The sequence below is a fragment of the Castor canadensis genome, chromosome 1, assembly GCF_047511655.1.
Source record: "Castor canadensis chromosome 1, mCasCan1.hap1v2, whole genome shotgun sequence".
In the NCBI taxonomy this organism is placed as follows: domain Eukaryota; kingdom Metazoa; phylum Chordata; class Mammalia; order Rodentia; family Castoridae; genus Castor; species Castor canadensis.
In genome coordinates, this window is record NC_133386.1 from 100458022 (window position 1) to 100472106 (window position 14085).

A 14085-nucleotide genomic window follows, 5' to 3' on the forward strand; every position below is an offset into this window, starting at 1 on the left:
CTACATTGTTTGGTTCTTAGCCATATCTCTGACCTCAAACACACCAAGCATGTTCCCGCCCTAGGGCCTTTGTAATGCCATTCTGCTTGCCTTGAATATTCTTTTCTCAACTCTCCAAGTTAACTCATTTCCCAACTTAGAGATGACTTCCCTGACCACTCCCTCCAAAACTGCCCTTGTTGCTTTTTCTTATTTCCTCTCATGGAATATTTTACCTTTAAATCACTTATTGCTGACATGTTAATTTTTAAATTATGTTTTCTTCACAAAAATAAAAGCTATACAGTGTAAGAAACTCTACCTGTATCATTTGCCAGTTCATTCCTGGCACTAGCAGTAACTGCCATTTACACATTAATCAGTAAATATTTGTTGAGTGAAAAGATGGAAGACTACTTAAATATCTGCAAGAACACGGATGAATATATGCTGATGAAGCTCTGATTCAAGGGATCTGTTTTTGCATGATTTTCTTCAATCTAGAATCAGAAAGAATCTTTTCATTTTAAAATAAATGATATTTTATAGAAATTATGCCCATCATCTTGGCAACTATTTGCAATAAATGTTAGTAACTCATTATTTCATTAGTGGCAGGTAAATAATTGGCAGGTGAGTGAATGAAGGTTATATTGGCAAAACAAACAAACTATAGTAAGCATGAAATTAAGAAAGAACCATGAAATTATATGTATAATTTCTGAGTTGAACTCAGGGCTTTGTTCTTGATAAGCAGTGCTTTACCACTTGAGCCATGCTCACAGCTCTTTTTTTGTTTTTCAGGTATTTTTCAGATAGGTTCTTGGGAGTTTTGCCCTGGCTGGCCTCTGACCATGATCCTTATATCTTTGCCTTCCTCATAGCTTGCATTATAGGCAAGCACTATCACACCAAGTGCTTATTTGTTAAGATGGGAGTCTTCCTAACATTTTCCCCACTTGATAGCCTCAATCCATGGCTCTGCCATCTCGGCCCCTTTCCTAGCTAGGATGATAGGCATAAGCCACCACATCTAGCCTCACACGATAGATTTTTAAAAAAATTTTCCCTTTATTGCTATGCTGAGTGGGGATACATTGTGGCATTCACAGAGGTTCTTACAATGTATCAACTATATCATACTTGAATTCACCTTCTCCACAGCTTTTCTTTACTCACCCCCCCAATTCATGGAACAGTTTCAACAGGTATCACGTTTGCATTTACATACATGTGTACACATTTTTTGCACCATATTCACTCTCCTACTCCCTTTCACCACCACTTCACCTCCCACTAATGCCAGCTCTCTCCCTGGGCAGGACCTGTTCCACCCTCCTGTTCTCTGATTTTGCAAAAGAGAAAAGATAAAAAGAAAAGCATGACATTTTTCCTAGTTTGAGATAAAGGTAGCTACACAGGGAGTTTCCATGTAATATTTCCTTGTATATATGCGTTATACACACAATCGCTTAACCTTCTCTTATTATCTACATTCTGCCTTAGTCCCTTTCTTATGGTGGTTTCAGCTCATTTAAGATTTCTATATTCATTTTTGTATAGAGAGTATATCACTCATATTCAAATTCTTAGTTTTCTTCTTTTACCCTACCCTTTCCATGTGTGACCTCCTCTTAGTGTGACCATTTTTTCATAATATTTCTGCATTGTGTTAGATCTATATTCCACATATGAAAGAAAACACGTGACATTTTGTGCAAAGAAGATACAATTTCGGGCACATTTTAGACCAGTAGCTAGGAATGTATGTTGGTTATGTTTTTAGCACTGGGAAATTGACATGTAGTTTTATTTTAAAAATCATTTTATAATTACATTTCATTAAAGATCAAAGTGATTCAAGAAGTCTAATTTTAACTGTCCTTTTAAAAGACAATCCCCCATATCCTTCTGCATTTATTTATTTTACATAAAAATCCTCCTTTTTATTAGCTAAGAATGTTTTTGCATATATCATTTTATAATAATATGGTAGAAATAGGCTATTCATGTCAAAATAAGCTTATACAAATATTACCTTTATAAGCCAATACAAAATAAAATTATTTGAAGATCCTATGAAATATTTTCAAACTATCTGTTGTAAATACTGCATTTTCATAGATTCCAAATAAACATGACTTTCAGTATAATTTATCTTTTAACTTTTATTTCCACATTGACTGCCATTGAGTACAAGTTATTCACCAGAAAAAAAAATCCTCAAATCAAATATAAGGTAGTATTTTGACTTGAAATTAAAGGAATTAAGAATAAATTTAGTCATATTATAGAGAACGTCCCAACTTTGAAAGATTTTATTACTTTTCAAATTTGGGTATATTTACAATAAAGATTTTAGTTTCAAATCAAACAAGACAATGGTCTGAACTATCTCGTGTGACTATGAATATGCAAATGAACCCCAAAATAAAGTTTAAAAATTCTGTCTCAGAAATAAAGAAACAATGAGCTTAATTTAATTATGGTGACTGTCCTTGGAAGACCTGCTCCATTTTATTTATAATCATAAAACAGGTGAATTAACTGCTCACCTCCCATCAAGAATAGATGGCATTTCTACACAAATATATGCCTTGTACATTTGTGATGCTTTGGTCAGTACCATTCCAACTGCAAATGTGACCAGACTGGACTGTAATGAATACTTCCCCAGTTGTGCAGGTGAGTACAAGAAAATATGAGAAAGGAGGGTGAATACTGTGCAAAAAATGTGTACATATGTAAGTAAATGCAAAAATGATAAAAGAAAAGGAAAAAAGTGTGGAGCATGCATATGAAACAGAATTCCACTGAAAGATGTCAAAAATACTTAAATAAATTGAAATAAATACTGTGTTCCTGGATGTAAGGTCTAAAGAACAAACATTTATTCTTCTTATTATATAAATAAATCAATTTTTTAAAAAAGTGATACCAGTTGAAACTATTCCAGGAATCAGAGGTAGGGGGTGAAGGAGAATGGTTGAGGAGGTAAATTCATGTAAGATGTATTTGATACATACATTGTAGGAACCTGTGTAAATGTCACAATGTAACCCCACCTATTAAAACAATAAAGGCAAAAAAAGAGAAAGGTTTATTTTTAGTACATATTTTCTCATCCATTTCAATTTTTTCTTTTTTTAAGATGCATTGTTTTTTACAGATGTAGAATTGTTTGAGAATTTTTGTTGGTTTTGTGTTTTAAATTTAGCTTTAAGAATATTGATGGTTTTTCCTAATAAATACTCTTTCTGAATCAGTGGGAAAATGTTAACTAAAGATGTATATTCTGATGTGTAAATTTTGGTAGATAGTGAAGCTCAATTTCAGCTCATTTCATTTTTAAATGTATACTTTAAAAAGTATAATGTACATAGGCAATTAGGAAAGCCTACGGAGCATCTAAATTTTCTGTGTTTCATTTTTTTCAAAATATTTACTAAGATTGCTTAATATGCATTTTTCACTTGTAATTTTGGAAGTCCTTTATTATAAATATAGTTTGTCTGATAACAAATAGCAGCTGCAATGATTGATATGAACCTCCACACTGGATAAATCCCATTTCTTCTTGAGATACAGGTTTCCTTCTGTATTTCTGAGGTAATGTCTTTAGTATCTCTGCAGTTTCTGGTGGGCCCAGATGCATGAGCACTTCTGGTGATTTACTTCCCTTAGAATGCTGTGAGATTACAGAAGAGTGAGATGGCCTCCCTGCAGATCTCAATGCTTCTGGTGTACTGATTTAGGATTGCCTTTTCTGTCAGGGAGCCTTATTGATGGAGTATGTCTCTTGACTACGTGAATGACCCTGTGGACTGATGATGCTCTCTTACTGCCCGTTAATGACCTCCAAGAAGGGGCAGCTTCCATAGCTTAGTGCTTTTAATTTTAAACTATCAATAAAATATATTTTTAAAAAAACTTTACTTGCCTCATTTTATCTTTGCTCAATATCAACTGAATATGTGAATTTATACTACTAGTAATTTAAAATCCTAACAATTTATTTGAAAAACATAAATATTAAAAAAAGTGCTTATTTTCTGTTTTGAAGTATTTTGACAACCTGGGTCTGTTTGGATATGTACTATAATTTAATTTACTAAATCAAATAATGCTATATTATTTCATTTTTAAATGTATACTTTAAAAAGTATAATGTACATAGGCAATTAGGAAAGCCTATGGAGCATCTAAATTTTCTGTGTTTCATTTTTTTCAAAATAACATTAAACTGCATGCTAAATTCCAAATTCACTGTTCATATAGTCAATGTCACTCAGGATAATCAGAGTGATAACAAGCCTTTACAAGGTATTTCTTGTTTAAGAAAAAAGTGTTTTTGAACACTGCTGTGTATTCTAAACAAAAAGGTAGCTCAGTCTAATTTTTCTTTACATAATTTCTGTTCTTTGAAAGAATTGAATAAAAATATAGTGTTAACTGATGTAAAAACTTTTCTCTATTTAATAAATAAATTATATTCCTAGTATTTCTAGCTTAATATGTAAAATATCCATTGATTCTTCCAATGACAAAGGTTTAAATTTTTACATTTTATACTTTAAAACAGTCATGTGATTGAGAATGTGTCAATTCTGGGTAATTCTATTGTTCTGACTTTGGCCTTCCCATGCAATGGGATAAGATATTTTCCATTTATGCAGTTTGTATTAGGATGTGATTTACCAAGCCAAACCTGTCTGCATATAATATCTGTGAGGTGGCAATGGAGTTTGCTAAAGATTCAGCCCAGGGCCAAAGTTGTTCATTTTTAATTCATATTTCTGATTTCTTTTTTCTTTTCTTTTCTAAAAACCCGAAACAGATATTTTCAAGCATGATAGTCTTGCAACCACTTACTTGGCAGTATTAAGAACTAGCATAGCCTTTAAAACTTATTTTCCTAATGATCTGATTTCCACTCAAGAGCAGTCAGCAAAACACAGTCTTCTTTCTTTCATAGATGCTTCCTCTTCTCAATTTCTGAATTTTGGCATTCATGACCCAGCACAAATTGTTTGGGAAAAAAAATCTCCATTATTCATGCCTGTGATACAAACTGTATCAACCACTCCGTCACTCTTTTTCCCTGAGAGCAAATTGAGGACCCCATTTATCATCTCTTCCTGAAGGACAGATTTAATTTTTCTTACACCATATTTAATATTTAAGAACTATCAGAGTGTTGCTTTTTTCTGCTACCACAATGAATTCAGTAATTAGTGGCATTCCAGGGGCTGATACTGAGTTAAATAGGCACTCATTACTCTCCCGTGGATTCCTGCTCAACTGCTTCCTCAAGTGTACCTCCAATTGTCTCTAGGAGGGCTCAAGAGGATACTGAAGAATATTCAGCTGTTTCCTTACTGTCAAAAAGAGAACACTGGAGAATGTATCCCATTTTTCTTGCTAAGATAACTATATCCAAACAGGTAGTTATCTTAAACTCATGAGCTCTGCACCAATTCAGTACACAGGGCTCCATTCCCAGTGAATAGCAGGTTATTACTGAAACATCTAACAACTGGAGACTCACAAACATCAAATCACAGGCTGCTGATTCTTTAAGTAAATTAAGTCAAACATGTGCAACATGTTCTATGACTGAAATAAAATCCTCTCATGAATTCTCAGATCAAGTTTTGCATAGCAAAGAGTCCAACTTTTATGAGACATTCTGGATGAACTCAGAGATATTAGCCATCTGGTATGCACTAATGGGAACTCAAACTATCACTTCTGGGCATTCATTTTCTTTTCCTACTGAAATAACACCATCAGTGGCATTTGCAGAATTGTCATCTTTGTTTTCTTCAGAAAACCTTTCAAAAAGAATGATATTAGCCTCATCCTTGCAGGAATCAATTACCCTATCAAGTAATTTGGATGTTAATTTATGTTCAAATAAGAATTGTTTATCCATTGTCCTTTCAGGAACTATCTTTTCAGACTTGATGTATTCTGATTTTACTTCAAAAATGACTACTGATGATCTGTTGTTTTAGAAAACTTGCTAAAACTGTTGAAATTAAGAAAGTATGCTGTACAGATGGGCCTAGCTGAAGTACTGAATGAAAGTAGTTTATCGGACATGAATGAGAGTAAAGTATCTCCTAAACAGTTCAAACTATGCAGGTCATAATTCCCTAGATTTTTAGTTAAACTCAAAACAGCATTTAGTTGTTATTTTCAATATATATTAAGTTCTTTCATGTTTCCAAATGAACTTTAGGGTGATTTTTCAATCTCCATGATGAATGTCATTGAGATTTTGATGAGAACTGTGTTGAACATGTAGATTGCTTTTGGTAGTATAGCTGTTTTTAATATGTTGATTCTGCCAATCCATGAGCATGGGAGATTTTTCCACTTTCTGTAGTCTTCTTCAATTTCTTTCTTCGATAGTTTGTAGTTTTTCTTGTAGAGGTCATTCACATCCATTGTTAAGTTTATTCCTAAGTATTTGAATTGTTTTCCTAAGTTCTTTCTCAATCTGTTCATTGTTGCTGTATAGAAAGGCTACTAATTTTTGTAAGTTGATTTTGTATCCTGCTACTTTGCTGAAGCTGTTTATGTTTTTGGACCTTTTAGGTATAATATCATGTCATGTGTAAATAGAGATAGTTTGACTACTTCCTTACCTATTTGTGTTCATTTTATTTCTTCTTGCTGATTTATTGCTCTGACTAGGAATTCCAAGACCATGTTGAATAAGAGTGGGGAGTTTGGGCACCCTCTTCTCATTCCTCATTTGGGGGAAATGGTTTCAGTATTTCCCCATTAAGTATGATGTTGACTATCAGTTTGTCATATATAGCCTTATTATATTGAGGTACCATCCTTCTATTCCTAGTAGACTCATGTTTTTGTCCTCATCCAAATCTCCAAGTTCCCTCCAGTTTGCTTGCCTTCTTAATCAATTTAGAGACAATAATTATTTACAAATCATTTACTGGCCTGCTTCAATATGCTCATACACTGTATTGGTCAGGGTAACATCAGGGAACAGATAATGCACTCCAATTATATAAAACCTAATCTGAGAGATTAACAAAGATATGGCTAGAGTTTAAGGAAAACAGAGAAGAGTAGTATGGTTCTGAAAAGACAAGTGACAGCAGATCACCTGCATTAGCATCAGGCCTGCAAGGACTAAAGATTCTAAAGAGGACAGCTGCCAGTTCACAAAAGCTGTGGGCTTTAGGAGTAGGACACTAGGAGATATGTAAGCAACCTCACTCTTCTGTTGTCTTTTCATCTGTTCCTGGTGTTTCCTACTTCCCACACATATCCAGCAGCTGGAGGGTAAGGGTGCCCTCTAAATTGGTTTTCCAATGTTGAGAGGATAGCATGGACAAGGGGAGAAAGTAGATCTGGCAAAGCCAATGTTGACATACTGGACTGCTATATTTGTCAGTACCCAGAGTATATTTTCTTAGTACTCATTTTCATGGCTTATTCACTGGAAGTCCTGTAGTTTTCCTCAACTGAGCTGTTATTTATTCTAGACAATCAATCTTTTTGGGTTGGCTTTATAAAATGTTCCTCACACTGATTATTTCAATTTTTTCTACTCTTTCTTAGCATGAACTCTGTAACCCATCTTATTTATGTAGCAAAGAAATTATTTCTAAGTCCTTTAATGACAAATACTATGCAGTATAATCAATCAGTCTTTTTTCCAGACTCCACCTTAAATTTACCAAGCACTGAAGGAAAGGTTTGGTTGGTTAGACAATTGTGCAATAATCATATACATAAAAGATGGTCTTCTATTCAAAGAATGACTCTCACATGTGATAAGTCAGTTGACACATGGATCAATTTCTGGGTTATTATTATCTTCCATTAAATCTATACAACTTTATGCAATACAAAGCTATCTTAATTGCTGTTACTTTCTTCTTTAAAATTTTTTTTCACAATTTAGGTGCAGATATTATTATATCACTAACCTCTATTATAGCTGGTATTCATATACAAATTCCCAATCTTCAAAACATCAGGAAAAACCCTAAATCATCACTATTACACCTGCAAAGACATCCATGTTTCCTGAATATCCTGAACACTTCCTCCAGTACACTTTAATTCCTAAAACAAAATTAATATGGCATAAAAAAACTCTTTACCTATATACCATCATAGGTCTAACTACATGGTATGTGACTCAGAGCTGTTTAAGTCTGTGCATTCACAATCTGGAGATATGGAAGGCTGAATATATATTACCTAACAGAAATTTGTAATAAAACAAAAGTCAGCAAATTTTAAATTACATGAATGTATACATTTGAAAAATTTTATAAAATGAAAACAAAACTATTTTTATTTATACTTTTTCTTGTAAAAGTGAACTTAATATGGAAATATGTAAGCATTGTGATTATTCTGTATTATATGTTTATGAAGAAAAGTATGACTGTTTGGTTACCCTAGGTAAATTCTCAATAATAGTGTTTAGTCACAGATAAATTAGAGCTCAGTAGGTAACCTAAAATTATAGCAAAAATAGACATTTTCCTCACGGGGATATATATTCAATACCAAATTCTCCCAAAGGTATTTTCACTGTATTTTATCATGTGAAGTGTATAAAAAGGAAAAGATAATTTTTCATCTTTTAAAGACATCCCTAGTTACATCAATTAAAAAAATATGCCTGTCTCATCTTTTTCTACTATTATCACTTAAAACATATAGAGAGTATACTAGATCAGAATATATTGCCGAAAATTTCAGGTTCTGCCCAGAGGTGTGTGTGGGCAGGGTGCAGAGGAAGGTGGCCCAAACCATGTATATACATGTGAGCAAATGTAAAATCAAAATTTAAAAAAATTAAAAAGAACAAAAAGTTAAAATATGAAGTTTAAGTGTTAGCTGAATAGATTCCCCTAATTAACTTTTAAAATAGTCTCAATTTAATTATCACACCATTTTTATAAACTGCATGGTATGTGGTCCTACCAAACATAGAAGGTCACCACCAAGTCAAGAGACCAGCCTCACATACAGACAAGTTTTGAAATGTTCATTCTTGTTTTACTAACATCTACCTCAAATTGGCATTACAGTGCACGCTTACTAGTTCAGCTGTGTGAAAAAGATCAATATTGAGGAAGCCACTAAAAGTATAGGTGGAATGATATTTTAAAAATCTGGTCTACTTTTTCATGTTGAGAAAAGATTATCCCCACCTGAATGGACTGTACTGCTAAAACCTTGAAGAGTTCCATGACACTGACAAAATACAGAGCAAGTATGGAATTGATAAAGGAGGGATTTCTTTTATCTTTCTGAAGTGGCATTTAAGAGCTGTGTCTTCCTTGCTGCATGTAAGGTTCATATTAGAACAGTATAAAAGGGCTACATGGTTCTAGGCTCCCTACCTCAGGCAAATTCCTCACTTTTCATTGAGATTAAAATTGCACTCCAGACAACAGCTCCACCTACTAGAGAGAAGCCTATGAGTTGCTTCTATTGACATGTTTCTGTGAGTTTGGGCACCCTTTGAAAGAAATGCATGGTTGCTGGCTCTGCAGTTTTATGACAACTCTGCCAAATTGAATTCACATTTTCTTTTGCAACTGTCTTCTAAACTGGACCAGTCCATATGGTTCTATTTACCACCTAAAGTAAATAAACTTTAAAAGAAAAAGGGAACATGTTCTAGTAGTTCAACACAATTTTCCTATAATATGATTTTCTAGTCTTTCTACTAGTGATTTGAGAAGGATATAGGAAAGGTCCACAAGCTTCCTGATCCAAATACTCTAAGAGCATTCCACTTATAATTCACTATGGCTTTTTTTCTCTTTTTTATAAGAGATTCACATCATTTTAAAATCTTTTTGCATCTGTTAACATTCCCCAAACACTCAAAAATATAAATGGCTCATAAAATTCAATCACATTCTTTTTTTGGTAATTTTAATCAGTGTACAAAAATTGTACACTATGGGCTAATATGTGATGTTTTGATGCATATGTGTAATATTCAAATTAGGGTATCTATATCTATTGCCTTAAATAATTACCACTTCTTTATGATGAAAACTTTCAAAACTCTGTCTCTAGATTAAAAAGACACGTAAAACATTTTATCATCTATATTCACCCTACTCTGCAGTAGCACACAGGAACTTCTTATTTCTATATAACTGTAACTAGTATCCACTGATGCAATTTATGGTATCCTGGACTTTGGCAATCACCAATCTCCTCTCCACTCCTGTGAAATTGACTTTTTTAGATACCATACATGAATGGGAGCATGTGGTACTTTTCATGCCTGTCTTATTTTACTTTACAACATGACTTGCATTTCCATCTATGTTGACAAATGACAGGATGTCATCATTTTTTATGACTCAATAGTGTTCCAATGTGTATATAACACATTTTCTTTATCCATTTATTAGTAGATGGGCATTTAGTGTGTTTGCTCTTCTATTTAACAGTACAACAAAATGTATTTTTATAACATATTAATTTCGGATCAGCAAAATATTTAAGCTAAACACAACAACCACTTCAAAACATTCTGCACAAAGAATTTAGAGATAACATTTAACAACAAAATGTCTACTTGTTTAATAAAATGTTTTAAAGAATTATGCCTAATTTTCAAAACCAAAGAACAAAAGCATTCAATAGATCACTGTATAGTGCAGGACATTAATAAATTTATCTATGCAAGTAGCAGGAAGACATTTGTGCTAAAAGCAACAAGGAGGAAAATTTAAAATAATCCAAAACTTCAGGGAATGGCTATTCACAAATCTCTGGTTAAATAAGGCTTAAGTTTATAAGAACAGGGCTTTTGAGCATCAGATTTTTTAAACAAAAAAAATTAAACCTTCCCAAACATTTAATAGTGCCCTTTCATATCAGCAGTATTTTTCCTTTGATCCTGGTATTCACTCATCAATTTGTTAGTAAAATAATATCTCTCTGGTAATTTCCTAAACTACCAATGTCACCCTTCAAATGCTGATTCTGCTGCATTTTCTTATATTTTCCCCCAATGAACCTAGGGCAGAGAAGACAATGAAACATGCTAAGGTAAAAAATGTTGTTGAGAGAATTTACTCATGAATAACTCAGCAAGGATACATTGAAAACCTACATTTCCAGGTTGGAAAGAATCACACAGACACAACCCTGCCTCTATAGAGCTCACCATCTAAAATACAGCAGGTCAAACACTGATTCTGAGTCACTATGAACCTTTGTTTCATCTTCAAGATACACACAGATATTGATTTCCTCTGCAAAGGTAAATAAAATGTTGCATTATGCACAGCACTCTTTGGCTTCTCCTAAGAGATATTTTAAAATTTTTATGATGACAAGGCCTACATTTGTAGATTTTTTTAAATCGAACAATGCCAGTGTTTTGTTTACAAAATATTTTCCACTAAGTACACTGTTTATGTTAAATTTTAAGGCAGTAACATTGTTTTTAATGTAGGCATAAGTGAACACAACTTTTTTAACTTTCCATTTTGAATTCCCAACATGGCAAACGTCAGTACACAAGACCACATGAACAAGAGTTGTTGGGAGCCTCAGAGTTGGAGGAGCTGCTGCTGCTCTTTCCCCAGAGACCCCTCTCACAGAGGCCACTGGGAGCAGAGCTGTCCTGCTAGCCCCTGGCCCACCCATGAGGGGCCTTGCAGTCTAGTGACTCCCAGCTCCACCTGCAGGTTGAGATGTTGCTGGGTCATAGGCCATACCTGCTACATAAAGAGGTCAGTAAGGCCAGGGAACAGGGCTTGGCCTTACCTCTCCCTGCCTCATCACTACCTGAAGACATTCCACAAAGTTTCTTAAGAAGTATGAAACACAGGCCTTACACACATTGAGGGGCATGGTGGGATGGAGCATCTCTCCATGGTGATGTCCTTGGGGTGACCCAGGAAACAAGTATCCCATTCAGATGCCTTTTTTAAGCTGTCAGTCCCAAACCACTGGGGATCTGGGGAGACATGAATGTCTGGGTCATGGAACAAACATTTGTTTGTGAAGCAATGAAGCTGTTTATATCACAGGAAATGGAGGCTTGGAAACACTTAATTCCGCCAGCAACCCTGCTTCTGTGGGTCTCTGGGACAGTGGTTGAGGAAGGGCACTGGAGCTTAGCACCTGGAAGCCTGCAGACCTGCAGGTCCAAGCTGAGCCCCAGCCGGAGTTGACTCCACTGACAGATCCTCATTTGTGGATCACTCAGGTGCCTTGCAGTAGGTGCTCCTCACACTAGCTTCCTCCAGGCATGCCAGGGCTTGAGATGGTGTGTTCATAAGTCCCTTATAGAAGACAGCAGCTGGCACCTCCACAGAGACAAAGGTCTACACTTTGATTTCTCTAACTACCTTGTGCTGCTTAAGACTGTATGAAGTATTTTGTTTCTCTTTCAGTTTTCCCCAACTTACACTCCAAAGTTTTGTCCAACCAGTTGTTTTTTTCTGTGACACTTTGTGACAGTTTTCTGTTCCTCTACACTGTTGCTCTTTTTTGCTTTCTTTTTTTTTTTGCCCGGGGCCTGATCATTCAGGCTTTCCCATCTTCCCTGCCCTGGCTTCTTATCCAGTTGGATGACTTATGTTAGTAACTTCTTCAAAGTAGTCTTTTCAATAAGCCTAACTCCTCAGAATTTCCAATCAGTATTTCTTTAAGCTTTGTTGTAAAAACCAGATCTCTGCACTAATATTCTTTCTTAATGATATTCAGAAATATTATCCTCAAGAAGGCAATGGGTTCTGTCATAAACCTTGTATTAAAAGAGATTGATAAAGGAATGCATAACTTAGTAAACAATGCTTCTACCATAAAGAATTGCCATCACTAAAAATATTGGATTCTGCAAGATCACTGTTAAAACTATTTGGTGTAGGACAAATTTATACACATAATAGGTAGATCAAAAACGTCAATTTTTGGTTCCTCGATACTAAATTAAAATTTTCATGACAAATGGAGTTTGAAACTTAAAAGAAATTGATAAAAAAATTAAGGTAACTATTCACTGAAATATCTACTACATCATAAACTCTATGCTTAAGAGTCAAACTATGAGTGCACAAGTCAGAAGTAGTTAGCAAACCACCACCTATGATCCATAATCCTTTTAGATTTTGAACTCAACACCAATCACGTGAGATTCAGCAAATTTTAATTTTCCACATGTTCTCAGAAAGAATTATCAGAGTCATCCTCCAGTTATAAAAACACAGTTGGGTAATGCATTTCCCACAAATGAACACCCTACTTGTGTTGTGAGGTAGCTATCAACAAATCTTTGTTGACTTTCTGTGGCGGTAGTATACTACACTTAAACTATTCCCTCTTCACATGAAGGGAACAACAACAAGAAAGGACCATGTGTTGGCTTTCATTGTTTCATTGACTCTTGGTGTTTTCATAGTGTCTCAAATGCCTGATTTAAGTTTTTATGACAAAAATACCAATGTTTACTTTGAATAGTATGAGTAGCAGATATTAAAAACTTCCAACACTGTCTCTAGGAATAATTTGGGGTTCTGAACCATGCTTTAGAAAAATATTTCTGACAGCCTGTACAGCATTTATTCCTATTTCATCATTGGTAATAGTTGCACTTTGTATTGAACTTAAATTCTTCAACTGCAAACTTTAAGATTGCTGTGAAAGATGTACTTTCAGAAATGCTGTGTACTTTGTATGGATTAAAAGTTATCATGATCTTAAAGAAAACCTTTGACATGGTGCAGATGCCTGGACAGATAGCCTGGGACAACTTGACTCCACAGCCCCATTTCCCAGGAGTGAGGACACTTCTGTGCCCCACCCACTCAGCTCCACATCTTATGATTGCACTTCTTGATGCCTGCTTATAGTGTCAAAATGAACGTGCGTGTGCAGGTGCCTTTTTAACATACTGACTTCATTTCCTTTGGGAAATATACCTAGTAAGGGGATTTATTTATCATGCAATAGTTATATTTTTGATTGTTCTGGGAAACTTGATACTGTTTGACATGATGCAGGCACTATTTACAATCCCACAAACAATCTGCAAGAGTTCCCTTGCAAAATCTTTCTCAGTGCTGAGAA

The 14085-nt window shown here is 34.6% G+C and overlaps 2 pseudogenes; both read right to left on the reverse strand.

Annotated features, from left to right (window-relative positions):
* Nucleotides 1-3448: 3448 nt before the first annotated feature.
* On the reverse strand, nucleotides 3449-3858 carry LOC109677654 (alpha-ketoglutarate dehydrogenase component 4 pseudogene; annotated as a pseudogene).
* A 9633-nt stretch (nucleotides 3859-13491) lies between these two features.
* Nucleotides 13492-13735, reverse strand: LOC109677655 (ubiquitin-fold modifier 1 pseudogene; annotated as a pseudogene).
* Nucleotides 13736-14085: the final 350 nt, after the last annotated feature.